Source organism: Copadichromis virginalis, linkage group LG1 (assembly GCF_057382275.1).
Source record: "Copadichromis virginalis isolate Kocher_CV1m ecotype Utaka linkage group LG1, C_Virginalis_male_GT1.1, whole genome shotgun sequence".
Classification (NCBI taxonomy): domain Eukaryota; kingdom Metazoa; phylum Chordata; class Actinopteri; order Cichliformes; family Cichlidae; genus Copadichromis; species Copadichromis virginalis.
In genome coordinates, this window is record NC_140618.1 from 3,814,814 (window position 1) to 3,832,492 (window position 17,679).

The following is a 17,679-nucleotide window of genomic DNA, read 5'->3' on the forward strand; positions in this document are numbered from 1 at the left end:
GTGTCTGACTTTGCGTCGGCCCCATGGTGGACAGGTGCAGCCCACATCTCATCCTATTACAGCTGGATTAGCTTTCAGCCCCCCTGCAACTCTAAGTTAGGATCGTTAGCTTTTCCACTTCATGCAGGACTGTATTGGATTCTATCCTATGTCCCACATTTCATTTGGCTCTAATTTACAAAAGTTAACAGCTCAAAAAGAAAAAACCTGAAGACGGCTAACTGACACAACACCTGAGAGAAGAGAAGTGGTACTCAGATAAAACACATTTGTCCTATGGTCAAAGCCAAACCATCATAGTCCCACTCAATGTCGGACATGCTGGGATCTCTCCATCCTCCCCCAAATGGAACAAGCAGTTAAGAACAAAGATGGATGGAAGCGTAGGTTGGCATCTGTAGGGGGGCAGCTCAAAACGTCAAGGGCATTTAGCATGTTTTTGATAACATCTTACACAGATGGAGGTCATGAAAACTTTACACAGCTCAGCTTTGAACCCAGGAACTCCTTACTGTGAAGTAACAGAGCAAACCGTCGATGTGCACGAAAGAGATGATGAATCATGTGGACCCTGAGCAGACTCTCAGAGGAAGCTTTCCAGCATCTCATCAAGTCCTGCGCGCAGAGAGGGTGACTCAGGATTAGTCTGCTGTTCTCTTTTTAAGTGCTTATATACTTGAAAACCAAGACTTCATTCAAGACTGCTTAGTGGGCTGCCCACTGCTTCACTGAGTGAATGGGTCAAATGCAGAGAAAAACAAGTAATTTCCCCATGGGGATCAATAAAGTATCCATTATTATTATTATTATTATTATTATTATTATTATTATTATTAAGACTGGTGTATCAGATGACTTCAGAGGCAGTCAGTAGACTTTTGATCTGTGCACAGGCAGGTAACGGTGAACTGAGACCACAAAGCAGACCCGTTGCTGTTCCACTGAACGCTGCACTTTGGACTTTTTGGAGCTTTCAAATCTCAGCAAGTATTAACATGCTGTACTCTGTATTGTGGACAGCTAATGTTTTGAGAGTTGCTTTTGTTTGCTTTTGGTATTAAAACCTTCATAGTTCAATTGCTGTGGGCCAAATTAATCAGGGACTAAACAAAGTACTGTGACAGGCTGAGAGGACATTCAGGATTAGGAGGATTGAGCAAACTGCTCTTCATGAGCTGCATTCTTCTCAAACATGACTACACCTCAGCCAAAATGTAAATAAATCTTTCCAGTGTTCCTTATGTCTTCCCTGGACATAGGGCAAAGGTCCCTGTGGACCTTTAAGCACAAAAGGTTAGTTCAGAGACACTGATGTGAAATATTCTTACCTTGTTCACACACAAAACTGTAGATTAAGCGAGATTAATTAAAGGTACACACTGAGTATGATTTTTAATCGAAAATGTATTTGTTGGTTGTATGTGTCCAGCGTTAGCAGTCAGTCCAAGCTCATTTCTCTGTTTGAGTAAATTCATTTACCTTAGTGTGTGCATCACTGTGACAGCTGTGATGTATTTGATGTGTTCTGAAAAAGTCTGAAAAATCAGTGTCAAACAAAAGCTGAAGCCAGAAGTAGTCCAGTGCTAAAGCTGGAATAATCAAGGTGGTGAAGGCTGCCTGCCCCCTGGGACTGTGGCTCAGATCAACAAAAGAAGGTTTGACATCAAAAAGAGAATTAGAGACCAACGAAAAAGAAGGAAGGAGGTTGGAGGACAAAAAGCACCTAATGTGTCAGCATGAGTTGAGAAACTCCCCACGAGAACAGAAAAAAACACCCAGATGTGGGATGTTTCTCTGAAACCAGAGGGGAAGCGATAAAATCCAACAAGAATTGATTGTTCTCTGAATATTAATTTTATATGACAAACATTTAAATGTGAGCTATGATCACTGTGGTAAATGCATGAAACCTTTCTTCATTGCTGTTTACTTAAACTCACAAGCATTTTTTATTGTTGCTTTGAAAAACTGTAACATAAATGTTACCATTTTGTAAAATATCCAAACATGAATCATTCTGGGTACAAATATGGAAGCTGCTAAGGTAGCTCTAACTTTGGTTGCAGCGTACTGCAACAGATTGAGGTAAGGAAAAGCAGTCGTACACACTGTTTGAGAGCGAGGCCCATTGTCTCAGCACTAATAACCCTGTTCCTGCTTCTTTTCTCCTTCTCCTCTGTGACTTTGGCGTGAGCAGCATCGGGTTCAGGTCAACAGTTCACAGCAAGTCTTGTCACCTGTCTGACACGATTACCCGCCGCTGCGAACATGCCTGCTGAGCTGCACGGTCACACTGCAGCTCTAACCCCCTTCCCTTAATCTCAGTGCTGTTTGACACGTATCACACCCTGGAGGGGCCGAGGAGCCTTTCTCTACGTGTTGCAGATCAGCTTTTCCACTCACACCGTGACCGCCGGTTTCAACTGGATGTCCTGCAACCTGCAAGATTAAAGACAGGAGAGGCACTGCAGGAACTTGACCGACAGATAAGAGGATGTCGGGTCACCTTGGTGAAGCTGCAGTTTGTTCCTCCTATCTGTTTAGTTCTATTTACTTTGTGTTGTGTAAGGCACCATCAACAGTTAAAATTGTCACAAGAAGCTTTGCAAAAACTGGAGCCTGGACATGCTAGGGCGAGCACAAACTCTTGGGTAGGACCCAGCTCCTAATTAGGGGCAGTGCTGGAACCAATCCGATGGTCTGCTGATGGACGCTTTTTTATGGGCTTCCAGTAACATTTTAAAGCTATCTATTAAAAGACTTTATTTTCCAGGTGCTGGTCACTGTTTATAAATGTAAATTAAAAGCTAAATTGATGTCAGAACTGAAACCCAAAGAGTGATATGTACTGTACTTTACCAAAGGAAAACACCAAACAAACAAAAAAACTTGACGATCTTTGAAAAATCTCACGGGATGTTTGACAGTGATCAGTTGTTAAGTCAGACTAAACTTCAGTTTGGAGGATAACACGTTCTTGCAGGGGTCGAGCCACTACTTAAACTGATCGCACTACCTCACTGCAGCTTTAAAGGATCAGTCTGGTGTCTTTCTGGCCACGAAGCCTCATGTTCAGGCTCAAAACAACAGTGTGGTGGTATATCTACCACCACACTGCAACAGAGCTCTACTAGAGAAGACGATCTACTGAATTAGAAATGTAATCTCTAAAGCACTGACAGCTGCCCAGACACCACAGTGACTTATTGCTGATGAATATCCACTGTGTGGGTAGTGGTGAGCATTAAAGAACTAAACTTAACAATTTTCTCTGTGATTATGTTTCTTAATGCTTGCAACTAACTTATATATTAGATGGAAACAGACATGTCACAGATTTTAGTCCAAGTTTTAGGTGAGACAGGCATCCTGAGCACGTCCCAAGCAGGAGGCCACAAGACAGAATAAACTGAGAGGCTATAAAATATATTATAAAGGTTATCCTGAACTGGGAACCAAGCAAGGTTACTCTAGTAGAGGCCAAGAAAAAAATTAGCAGAATCTGTGACCTTTAACTTTGTGTCTTTTTCTCTCCCCCGTTTGTACTGATTCTTCTCTGCATTCACAGCTGCATGTTCCTGATCTGGCGACTTGATCCATGATGTGGGTCGATATCTGCTGAGCAGCAGTTGTGAGTAGGAATCTAAACAGTTTTCAAGATAAATAGTGAAAACAGTGAAGGTATCCTGCTGTAGGCAGATGTACTGGAGTGAAGCTGCATCAGAGTGAAGCACACAAGTGACCGGTCAGCACAGTCTTTCTTTTATCACATTAAGGTGGCTAACTTGTCCTTTATGTTGGCTAAGGATGCACATTTGAGAGGATCATCAGCTCTTTTACTGCCTTTTTGGCAGAGTTGGCAAAAAGTACAGACATTCTACAGGGAGTGCAGAATTATTAGGCAAGTTGTATTTTTGAGGAATAATTTTATTATTGAACAACAACCATGTTCTCAATGAACCCAAAAAACTCATTAATATCAAAGCTGAATGTTTTTGGAAGTAGTTTTTAGTTTGGTTTTAGTTTGAGCTATTTTAGGGGGATATCTGTGTGTGCAGGTGACTATTACTGTGCATAATTATTAGGCAACTTAACAAAAAACAAATATATACCCATTTCAATTATTTATTTTTACCAGTGAAACCAATATAACATCTCCACATTCACAAATAAACATTTCTGACATTCAAAAACAAAACAAAAACAAATCAGCGACCAATATAGCCACCTTTCTTTGCAAGGACACTCAAAAGCCTGCCATCCATGGATTCTGTCAGTGTTTTGATCTGTTCACCATCAACATTGCGTGCAGCAGCAACCACAGCCTCCCAGACACTGTTCAGAGAGGTGTACTGTTTTCCCTCCTTGTAAATCTCACATTTGATGATGGACCACAGGTTCTCAATGGGGTTCAGATCAGGTGAACAAGGAGGCCATGTCATTAGTTTCTCTTCTTTTATACCCTTTCTTGCAGCCACGCTGTGGAGTACTTGGACGCGTGTGATGGAGCATTGTCCTGCATGAAAATCATGTTTTCTTGAAGGATGCAGACTTCTTCCTGTACCACTGCTTGAAGAAGGTGTCTTCCAGAAACTGGCAGTAGGACTGGGAGTTGAGCTTGACTCCATCCTCAACCCGAAAAGGCCCCACAAGCTCATCTTTGATGATACCAGCCCAAACCAGTACTCCACCTCCACCTTGCTGGCGTCTGAGTGGGACTGGAGCTCTCTGCCCTTTACCAATCCAGCCACGGGCCCATCCATCTGGCCCATCAAGACTCACTCTCATTTCATCAGTCCATAAAACCTTAGAAAAACCAGTCTTGAGATATTTCTTGGCCCAGTCTTGACGTTTCAGCTTGTGTGTCTTGTTCAGTGGTGGTCGTCTTTCAGCCTTTCTTACCTTGGCCATGTCTCTGAGTATTGCACACCTTGTGCTTTTGGGCACTCCAGTGATGTTGCAGCTCTGAAATATGGCCAAACTGGTGGCAAGTGGCATCTTGGCAGCTGCACGCTTGACTTTTCTCAGTTCATGGGCAGTTATTTGGCGCCTTGGTTTTTCCACACGCTTCTTGCGACCCTGTTGACTATTTTGAATGAAACGCTTGATTGTTCGATGATCACGCTTCAGAAGCTTTGCAATTTTGAGACTGCTGCATCCCTCTGCAAGATATCTCACTATTTTTGACTTTTCTGAGCCTGTCAAGTCCTTCTTTTGACCCATTTTGCCAAAGGAAAGGACGTTGCCTAATAATTATGCACACCTGATATAGGGTGTTGATGTCATTAGACCACACCCCTTCTCATTACAGAGATGCACATCACCTAATATGCTTAATTGGTAGTAGGCTTTCGAGCCTATACAGCTTGGAGTAAGACAACATGCATGAAGAGGATGATGTGGACAAAATACTCATTTGCCTAATAATTCTGCACTCCCTGTATACTCAAGTAGAAGTACAAATTCTACTGTTCAAAACTACTCCAGTAAAAGTTGAAGTACTGATTCAACGTCTTTACTCAAGTAAAAGTAAAAAAGTACAGGCCCTGAAATGTACTCAAAGTAAGAAAGTAAATAGTAGCTGTTTGGAGGACGTTTCTGTTTTTGTGCAAAGCTAACTGAACCTTGGGCTGTGTTAACACAATGATAAAATATTATCAGTAGACAGGAATAAAAACGTTAGTCTAACTTTTTTACATTTTTATTATATTCAGCTAGAATGTGAAGAAAAATTACATCCAGGGGTTAAAGTGGATTCAGCAGGTGGGGAAAACTAACCTGGTTATAACAGTTCAGTGTGGGGAAAAGAATCACACGTCATAATTAATAAATGAACAGCACTGGCAGACATGTATTTCTGTTTAGAATGAAATCAGTTTAAAAGTACAGATGAAAAGTACAGATGTTTGTTTAAAAATGTAGGGAGTAAAAGTAAAAAGTAGTCAGAAAAAAACTTACTCAAGTAAAGTACAGATACCTGAAAATTGTACTTAACTACAGTAAAGAAGTGTTTGTTACTTCCCACCTCAGGTCCAGCTCACGTCTGGAATCACACATCAGGACAAGACAAGGTTTTATATTCAAACTGACAATATAACCTTCACAAGCCGTAGCAAACCCCAGTGCGTTACAAATTTGGAAATATAAAGTGCAATTACAATCAGTGTCACAGGTTACATAGTCGGTAAATGCGCGGATGCACATAATCTAAGCTAAAGTCTCGGCCCTCAGTGTGTACTCGGCCCAGATGTCACTGAGATCCAAAATCTCTCCTAGGAGTAATTTTTTATGACCGACCTCCAGTAAAACATTCCTTCCAGAGGCCACTATCATCTATCATGTCACGTGCGATCTTGAAGTCACTTTTATCTGATGTCCTCAGGGGCCCGTCAGCTCTGTTCAGGGACGGCAAGTAAATTGGTAACTGAAGGTGGAACAGCCAGAACTCCCATGATGTTCCACTTTAACGAAGAGTCAGCATCCAGGTGACATTAGGAAAAAACCCCACTTTCACTCTTTCCTGAAATATTCTCCAGTTCTTATTGTTTGGTTTGGTTTTTATTATTTTAATATTGTAATTATAGCATTCACTGTTATAAACAGATAATATTTAAAGCTGGGCTGATATTTGCTGGTCATTACTCTCTTAAAAACCTAAATATCTTTGGGATTAATGAGAATAACAGTTGTTTCCCTGTGTGTGACTGACATGCTTGACAAAAGGGAATCCCCATTTTCTTTTTTTCTCTGTCAGAACACTTTGTCTTCACGTGCTGTTCTCTTCTCGCTCAGCTGAGTCCTGATAACCTCTCCATCATCAGAGCACTCTCAATTGTTTATTGTTCCCAAATGAATCAGATTCATTCAGCTTTAGTTCCGCTGCATGTTGTTCTTCAGCAGTGGCTCCAAACCCCCACTGACTGTGCTGTTCCTACAAAAACACAACGCCTCCAAGCCACGAATCCTGCAAATCATAATCTTTCCCTGAAAAGTATTCGTATAATCTGGACATTCTGAACCAACCTCTTTCTTGAGACATCAACACTGATTCAAAGGGCTTTTGGGTCAGGGGAAGGTTACTGTGCACAAAGCAAGGCACTAATATTACCAAGGCTTGTTGGTTGAATTCACACTGAGTCAAAATCTTTTTAAGTCGTCCTCTCAAATGCTTCATGTTGAGCTCAAACTCTACCCATAGATAAGATAAGATAAGATAAGATAACCTAATAAAGGTTATCTTATCTTATCTTATCTTATCTTATGTCATGTTAAATCATATATGGTGTGCTGTAAAACTCAACACACACGAGGTTTTAAACCCCAAATATAATGAAAGCCTGTCGCTGCAATGAGGAGTTGAGTAACTGTAATGTTAAATTCTCAGCGCTGCACCACTGAGCTTCCAGCTGTCCAAAACAGAACCGAAAGAGGCAAACATCATAGTGAAAAGAGAGTTCACCCTCTGTCAATTACTAGAAAATAATCTAGTCCTTATTAAAGTTTGTGAAACTAATGATAACCCATGATCAAAATTTTTGCACTGTAACCGACTTCAGTAGCAATAACTCTCAAGTAATGCTTTTCTCTGTGACTTTATCTGTCTCCTCTTGTTGTGGAGGAATTTTAGTCCACTCTTCTTTACAGCAGGCTTGGGTTCATTGAGGTTTGCAGGCTTTTGTTTATGCACAACTCTCTGAAGGTCCTGGCAAAGCATTTCAATCAAGTTGCAGTCTGGACTTTGACTGGGTAATTGCTAGGGGTGCAACAATACTTGTATCGATATTGAACCGTTCGATACAGTGCTTTCGGTTCGGTGCGCATATGTATCGAACAATACAACATTTTTCATTTATTTTATCAACTTTTCTTCTGACGATGCTGTCTGTGTTGAGAGCTCAGTTGATCTGCGTTCGACTACTCCGCCTAGGCTGCACTGTCGAGCGCAGATCCACTGAGCGCAACGCAAGCTAGCGAGACAGAAGCTAAGCTCGTTGCAACATGGCAAATTGAACCTCCCCAACCCTCATTCAGATCTGGCGTTTGGAACTATTTTGGTCTTCATGTGACGTATGACCCTGAAGGTAAGCGCGTCATGGACTAAAGTAAAACAGTATGTCGGATGTGCCACGCAATGCTCAATTACATGGGTGGGAACTAGTGCATTAGCGCCGTTAGCTTGTTAACGTGTTGACGCCGTCCAGCCCCACACACGGGACGATCCGCAGTAGCTCATTAACGGAGATTTGCCGCGTTATGGCGTTAAAGTCATTTTAATGAGATTAACGCTGACAGCACTAGTGGGAACACAACGAATATGACTGCACATTTACTCCAACATCATCCTAGTGCAAAGACAAGTGGAAGCAGACAAAAACAACAAGCACGCATGCTACAAACTTTACCCGAGTCATTTAGACAGCCGTTAGCACATGATTCTCCTTATGGGGACCTGATATGTTTAATATGCTGCTGAGAATATAGCCCAGAAGAAGCGTATAGTATAGCTTTTATTTTGGAAAGAGACATTTCTCTGTAATAAACTCTCTTTTCCAAAGATGAGCGATTTCTCGATCAGATAGATTTATTTTTTTATTACTTTGTTGTTTCAGCAACATTAAATTTTAAAACTGTACTTTTGAGTTAAAATATATATTTATAATTTTAATAAATGACAAATTAAAAAGGCATGAACTTTTTATTGTATCGAAAAAATATCGAACCGTGACACCAAAGTATCGAACCGAACCGAACCGTGAATTTTGTGTATCGTTGCACCCCTAGTAATTGCAGCACATTGATTCTCTTCTTTTTCTGCCATTCCGTTGGAGATTTTATGCTGTGCCTGGGGTCATTGCCCTATGGCATGACCCAGTTTGGTCCCAGCTTTAGCTGTCGGACAGCTGAAGTTCAAGGTGGACTCAGTGACTTTGAGGTGGCCAGGTCCTTAGTTACATCCTGGTATATAAAACCTTACAATAAAAACGAGGGTGTACTTTCTTTTTCCCACAACTGTATAATATATACCAGTGTCCACGGTGAGAGTGTTTATACACCTTAAAGTTGATATTTTCATACTTTTTCTGTGAAGTTTGTTTTTTAAAGTCATTATGCAGTATGATGTAAAATCATACTGTACATCTGTACAATCACTCCACCAAGAAAAACCAAAAACCAGTTCAAAGAAACCACGTAAAGCCCCAAACTGTCATAACATTCATGTTGATGATGAGTGTATGTGAACTTCTGACTGCAACTGTATATCTAGCCCTTCAGTCGATCCATCCACTGAAGTGCCATCATAAAGGGTCTCAGTGGAAACGTGGCTGTCAAGAAAACATCCTTAAGAACGGGAAGACAAACTGAGGACAGAGCTTTGGGAACGTTTTTGGATTTATTGCTGAAACTCCCAACTGTGTCCAAATTTCAACCACCTAGCTGTTGATCTGAAGTGAAATGGAAGAATTAGGAGGTGATCTCATTATTCCATCCACTTTGTACAATGTACCAGCACCTCTGGCAGCAAAACAACCCCAGAGCATGACTCTACCACCATCATGCTCGTCAAAAATGATACGGTATCTTTACTCCTCCAAACAAACCTCTTATCATTGTGGCCAGACAGCTCAGTCTTTGTCTCACATGACAATCAAACTTGTCTCAAGAAAGCATTTGACTTGTCCATGTGGACAGCTGCAAATTTCAGTCATGCTTGAAAGTGTTTACTTTTAAACAGGGGGTTTCTTCCTTGGCTGGCACCCTCTCAGTCCATGGAGATATAAAACTAGCGGGTTCAAGTTCATAGCAGACTTGAGCCTTGGTGGTTCCTGAGTTGTTCTCGAACATGCTAACAAATTGTCTTACATCTAATGGTGACAGTTTGACCTTGGCGAACTAGTGACACATCAAAATAATTTGTACTTATGTGTAATTGTTGGAACTGGTAATCTTGGTATTTTCAGTTGCTTATTAACGAGAAGTTAATAAACACTGGACTTGTCAAGTTAATAGACAATGTGGAATATTTAGCACCATTAACTAAAAGATTAAGTAAATGTACAAATGTATTGTACATATTTATGGAAATACAACAGTTCAAAGAACACATTAAAATCTTTAAAAATCTTGACATTCATGGTCACGATGAATGAATGTAAACGTCTGACCACAATTAAACTTTGTTTTTATCCATTTATTTTATTCTGCTTTCTTATTTTCATCCATATATTTTACAATATTAAAAAAGCTCCTTATTTCTGTTTTTAACTCTCGAATTTCCTGCAAAAATCAATCAAGTTTATTTATTTATTTATTTATTTAGGACAGTGCATGTTAATGAACATAAATGTAAAAAAAAAATTACATGAATGTAAACATACCAGATTATAGCCAAGGGCTAATTTCCATCTGTTGTCCTTAAGCATAAAAATAGACATAATAATTCATAAAAATTCATCATTCATTCATAATAAAAACTCCATCACCAAACTTACACATACACACCATTCTGTTCCCAAATAAAACAGTAAAACTATACAACTTATACATGATCACACACTTGATTTGTCCATAACCAGTTTTTAACCTTTGCCTTAAACAAATTGAATGTCGAGCATTCTCTAATGGGTTGAGGAAGACTGTTCCACAGATGGCCACCCTGGACAGAAAGGACGTTCTGCCCAAATGCTGTCCGTCTGTGGGGTATAAACAAGTCTCCTCGGATTGTAGCTCGAGTGGTCCTGTCTGAGCTTTCTTTATGCCTAATGAACTGCTTTAGTGGTGGTGGAGCAAGGGAGTGTAAGACTTTATATATTAAACTCACTCTTTTAAGTTTCACTAAGTTATTGAAGTTCAGTAATTTATGTTTTTTTAACACATGACAGTGGTGGTGGGAAGTCGGTTTTTTGTCAAGTAGTTTTAAACTTCTTTTATAAATGTTTTCAATAGTTTTAAGTGTTGTTGGACAAGCAAGTGACCAGGACGTCAAACAATAGTCCATATGAGAGATGATCATTGAGTAAAAATAAGTTTTTGCAACATTCATATTTAAAGTATTACGTATATGATTAAAATTTCGATTATTAAATTTAAGTACCTGGGACACTTTATTTATGTGACTCTTGAAGGATAATGTTGGGTCTAGAATGACCCCAAGATATTTAAATTCTGGAGCTAATTCAAGCTCTACTCCATCCAGGAATATGTTTGACTGCTTCAAGTTTAAGGGGCGTTTTGAAAAATACATACCGACAGTTTTTGAGGTGTTCAACATTAGGCATGAGTCCTCCAGCCAGCTATGTATTAATGCTAAAGCAGCTGTAAGATCTTTTGCCACCTGCTGGACACTATTTGCTTGCGTATATATAACTGCATCATCTGCATACATTTGAGTAAATATATTTGGACAGACTTCAGGTAAGTTATTGATAAAAAGAGAGAACAATAAGGGCCCAAGAACAGATCCTTGAGGAACCCCTGTATCACAGTCTAAATATGGAGATTTAACCCCATCCAACACCACACACTGTTTCCTGTGTGAGAGATATGAGGCAAACCACTGAAGAGCCTGACTGGAGATATTAAACCGAGTCAATCTGGATAACAATATCTGATGGTTTACAGAGTCGAAAGCCTTCCTCAGATCTAAAAATACAGCTCCAACACAGGGACTCTTGTCCAGCAAGCTCTTCAAGTTCTCCACTAACATACACAGGGCAGTATCTGTGGAGTGATGTGCCCGAAAGCCAAACTGCAATGGATGTAATGAGGGTTGGGTGTTTTCTAGGTGAGCAGTGAGGAGTTTAACCACCCACTTCTCAGCTATTTTAGATACGACCGGGAGTATGCTTATGGGGCGATAATTAGCCATGTCAGTCTTCACACCTGCTTTGAAAATTGGTGTAACTGCAGCAATTTTCCAATCTGTTGGAACAATGGAGTGTTTGAAAGACATATTCAAAACATGAGTTGTTGGACGTACAAGAAAATCCATATGTTCCTTTAGGAAGTTTGTGTTAATACCATATACATCAAGTGCTTTTGATTGTTTTAAACCTGTAATTAGTTTAGCAACTTCAGTGTCTGAAATATGAGTGATGGTGAACAAATTTTGACCAACATCATTCACATTATCAGAGCATATGACTGAGTCAAAGCTCTGACTGATCTCCTTAACAGATGAAATAAAGAAAGTGTTTAAGTTACTGGCAATAGATAGAGGCTCTCTAACAATAGAGTTATTTACATAAAGTTCAATTGTGTTTTTACTTTTGTTTGAATGACGGCCGAGTAATTTATTTAAGTGTTGCCAGATAATTTTACCATTACCTTTGGCTCTTTCAATTATATTTATAAAAATTTTTGCTTTGGCCTGTCTCAAACTTCTTGTTACTTTATTCCGCATTGAAGTAAATCTCTGTCTATCCAGAGTTAGACCTGTTTTCAGAAACTGCTTTAGTAATTGATCTCTTGTTTTCATTAAATTCTTGCACTCTTTGTTTAACCAGGGCAAATTAGATGTTGTCTTTATTTTTTGTCGACCTCTAATGGAGTATGTTGATATAACATCCTTGACAATGTCAGTGAAGTGACTGCTGCAGAATTGTGGATCATCACTACACAATAAAGGCTCCCAGTTAACTGATGCTAATGCTTCTGCTACATTTTGTCGCTGACTTCTTGGTATGAATTCAAGGCAAGGCAAGGCAAGGCAAGTTTATTTGTATAGCACAATTCAACAACAAGGTGATTAAAAGTGCTTTACAGAGACATTAGAAACAAGAACAAATAAAAAGCATGATTTAAAATTGATTAAAACAAGCAAATAAACTAACTAACTAATTAACAAACAAACAAAAAAACAACAGTATATAAAATCAAAACAGATAAAATCAGAACAGTAGATAAAATCAGTAGTTAAATGTAAGTTTTGAAATTTAAGCTTAAAGTGTGGATTTGGTGCTTTATTCAAATGCAGCTGAGAACATTGAGGGCTAGCAGGAGGGACCATGCACTTACCTGCTGCTCTCTGGCAGGTAGCTCCATGCCCTCCTGGGTTTTAAATGCACCTTAGAACACACATGCATCAACATTACAATGAGCGGGTGGAGGGAGGTTTGGAGTCTTCTCTCACCCCCATTCTCTGCGACCTGCTGGAGCAGGGGGGCTAGGACTAGGAGGAGGAGTTGGCCGTCCGACTGCGGTCTGGAGTATGGAGCCTTCCTGCTGCTGCGGAGTCGGGGCGGTCTGCCTCCCCCCACCGCAGGGAAAAGGGAAACACCACCTGGGTCTGGGTGCAGTTCCCCCCTCCAGGGGCGGGGGCACCTAGACCCGGTTTGTAGAGTACGCTTGGGGAGTGTGATCGTGTGTACAACGTCTCTTTATGTCTGTCTCCACGTTGGTTGAGTGTGGAGTAAGTGCATATGAGAGCATGAGGGTGGGAATGGATGTTTGTATCTGTGTGTGCCTGTATGTCTGTGTCTATATGTCAGGTTGGGTGTCAGGCGCCACCTCTCTGGGGACATCTCAGGCCCTCCAAGGTTTGGAGGCCTATCTCCCCCTACCACCACTTCCCCTGCCAGTGGCGGACCCCCTCAGACATCGGTGCGTTGGTGGTTCTTTGTGTCCGGGGATGGGCGTCCAGGTACACACCGGCTCACTCCTTGGCGGCCGCTTATCAGGGCCTGGAGCCTGGGGCTCGCTCGGGCCACTTTGGAGGTGGGGTGCCCCCGGCCTCTCGGCCTGGGGCTCGGTCACTCAGGCGCAGCTGGCTGCCGGCGGAGCTCACGGGCGCGTCACTGCAACTCCCCCTGGCTTCTGCTCCGCGGCTGCTGAGTGAGCCCTCATCTGGGACTCTCCTCAGCTCTTTCCGGGACAGTGGCGCGGCTGCCCCTCTGTTGGTCTTCCTTGGTCTCTTGTGTTCTGGGGGCCTCTGGATGTCTGGAGTTTTGATCTCCTCCACACCTGCTTCACGCCCTGGAGGACGGGGCTGTGGCCCCCCCACACCCTCTAGCAGATTATTACATGAAGGAACCTTTTAAAAAACAAAAAACAAGCGCGTCCATGCTCACAGGTGTACACACGGGTGATCACACCCACAAACTACACCCTTTTTGGCTCCTACCTCAAAGCACACTGTGTTCTGTTGATCTTATGTGCTGCACAATAATGTTTAACATTTAGTATTTACTGTCATATTCCCATATATCATTGTGATGTTGTTTATTCTATTACTCTTGTTCTCTCCTGCTTGCTTTCTTTTTTCTTTCTCAGCAGGTGATCCAGGTGATTGATATATGCATTTTTTTTTCTCTGCCCGTTCTGTTGGTTTTTGTCTTTTGCCCTTCTCCCCCGTCCCTCTTCTCAGCTGTTTCTCTTTCCCTCTTTCTTTCTCCCCTTCTTTCCCCCAGTCAAGTCTGTCCCGTATTCAGTAAGTGAAAATAAAATAAACAATAAAAGGTGAATCAAATGGACCATTACGGCAAGGCTGGGATGGTCAGTTTGGTAAAGTAAATCCGTTGGGCATCTTTCTTTGCCTTTAGACAACAATTCTGATGGCAAAAGAGCCAAACGGGACAGGCAAAAAAAAAAAAAAAAAAAAAATGCAGCTGAGAACAGGTGAGTCTTCAACCTGGATTTAAATAAACTGAGTGTTTCAGCTGATCTGAGGCTTTCTGGGAGTTTGTTCCAGATATAAGGAGCATAAAAGCTGAATGCAGCTTCTCCGTGTCTGGTTCTGACTCTGGGAACTGATAAAAGACCGGATCCAGATGACCTGAGGGATCTGGATGGTTCATACTGGGTCAGGAGGTCATTGATGTATTTTGGTCCTAAACCATTCAGAGCTTTATAGGCCAGCATCAGAACTTTAAAGTCTATCCTCTGACGGACAGGCAGCCAGTGTAAGGACCTCAGAGCTGGACTGATGTGGTCCACTTTTTTGGTCTTAGTGAGGACTCGAGCAGCAGAGTTCTGAATGAGCTGTAGTTGTCTGACTGATTTTTTAGGTAGACCTGTAAAGATGCTGTTACAGTAATCAAGCCTACTAAAGATGAATGCATGGACTAGTTTTTCCAGGTCCTGTTGAGACATCAGATCTTTTATCCTTGATATATTCTTGAGGTGATAGTAAGCTGACTTTGTTATTGTCTTAATGTGTTTTTCTAAGTTTAGGTCTGCATCCATCACTACACCCAAATTTCTCGCCTGGTTTGTGGTTTTTAGATGTATAGATTGAAGTTCTCTGGTGACCTGTAATCGTTTTTCTTTGGCGCCAAAGACTATTACCTCAGTTTTGTTTTTGTTTAGCTGGAGAAAATTGTGGCACAACCAGTCATTGATTTCCTCAATGCATTTACCAAGAGCCTGTACAGGGCCTCGGTCTCCTGGTGACATTGTGATATATATTTGTGTGTCATCTGCATAGCTGTGATAGTTTATTTTGTTGTTCTTTATAATCTGTGCCAGTGGGAGCATGTAAATGTTAAACAGAAGGGGTCCCAAGATGGAACCTTGGGGAACTCCACATGTGATACTTGTCTGCTCAGATGTGAAGTTACCTATTGATACAAAGTATTTCCTGTTTTCTACGTATGTTTTGAACCAGTTTAGTACAGTTCCTGAAAGACCTGTCCAGTTCTCCAGTCGTTTGAGTAATATGTTGTGGTCAACTGTATCAAATGCTGCACTGAGATCCAGTAAAACTAGGACTGACATTTTTCCACTGTCTGTATTCAGACATATGTCATTAAACACTTTGGTCAGAGCGGTTTCAGTGCTGTGGTTCTGTCTAAAACCTGACTGGAAGGCATCGTAGCAATTATTCTGTTTTAAGAAGTAACTGAGCTGTTGAGAAACTGCTTTTTCAATGATCTTACTTAAAAACGGGAGATTTGAGATCGGCCTGTAGTTGTTCATTTGTGTCTTGTCAAGATTGTCCTTTTTCAGTATAGGTTTGATTACAGCAGTTTTTAGTGATTCTGGAAACACACCTGATAATAAAGAAAAGTTGACGATCTGTAACAGGTCTGACTCTAAAGTCTTTGAGACCTTTTTGAAAAAACTTGTTGGCAGGACATCTAAACAGCAGGAGGAGGAGTTCAGTTGACCTAAGATGTCCTCCAGGTCTTTGCTGTTAATAGGTTTAAACTGTTTCATGGTATTTAAGCAGTTTTTTGGTGGACACAGTACATATCCTGGATCTGCTGTTGATGTACCAATTGCTTGTCTATTTTTTTGGATTTTTTCAGTGAAGAATTTGGCAAAGTCATTGCAGGCCATGGTTGAATGAAGTTCAGCTGCCACTGACACAGGAGGGTTTGTTAGCCTGTCAACTGTAGAAAATAAGACCCGAGCATTATGGCTGTTTTTAGTGATGATGTCAGAGAAGTAGGACCTCCTTGCACTCCTCAGTTGTAAATTATAATTGTGAAGTTTCTCTTTATAAATGTCATAATGAACCTGGAGGTTTGTTTTTCTCCATCTGCGCTCAGCTTTCCTACACTCTCTTTTTTCATTTTTCACCAGTGTGGAGTTTCTCCATGGAGACTTTTTCCTTCCAGAGATAACCTTCACCTTAATGGGAGCAATAGTGTCCATTACATTTAACATGTTAGCATTGAAGCTATTGACGAGCTCATTGACTGACCCTCTGGACAGGTCAGGTGTTAATGGGAAGACCTGGTTAAAAATTGCACTACTGTGTTCAGTTATACACCGTTTTGTGATCACTGTTGTTGATATATTTGTGTGGGCTGAGATTTTACTTTCAAAGAAAACACAGTAATGATCAGACAGGCCCACATCAGACACAGTAACCTTTGAAATGCTCAGGCCCTTGGAGATCAGTAGGTCAAGAGTGTGTCCTCTGTTATGTGTGGCCTCTGTTACATGCTGAGTCAGCCCAAAGTTGCCCAGAGTGTTACTCAGGTCTTTAGTCCCTTTGTCCTGAGGGTTGTCCACATGAATGTTAAAATCCCCAGCAATAATTACACAGTCAAAATCAACACAGATCACAGACAGCAGTTCACTGAGGTCATTAAAAAAGTCTGTGCAGTATTTGGGAGGCCTGTAAACATTAAGAAACACAACTTTGGATGGGGCCTTCAGCTGTAAAGCCACATATTCAAAAGACTGAAAACTTCCAGGAGATAGCTGCTTACATTGAAATGATTCATTAAATAAGACAGCAACCCCTCCTCCTCTCCTGCTCGCCCTGACCTCACTGATAAAACTGTAGTTAGGAGGGATCGTCTCGATGAGAACAGCTCCACTGTTACTTTGGTCCAACCAAGTTTCAGTTAAAAACATAAAATCAAGGCTGTGCTCAGTGATTAAATCATTAATTAAAAATGTTTTCCCAGCTAGAGATCTAATGTTTAATAAAGCCAACTTAAGTGTTTTAGAGGTATTACTTGTCCCCTCGTGTTTGGGAGCAGTCTGTGGCACACAAGGTATGTTTACTATGTTTAAAGATCTTTTAGAGTGCAGCTCTCTGTGTTTTGACCAGGCCACATGTCTCCTGTCACCTAAAAGTACAGAAATTTTAAAACCTTCTAGTAAACAGGGTCCCAGCTTCTCCTGGGTTAAAGTCATCACTGCCATAATCCTCACAGCCCGGACCCTTCACACATCACGCATCAGACTGCGGAGACAGGGCATGAAGAGGAACTAAGGGGGGCGAGG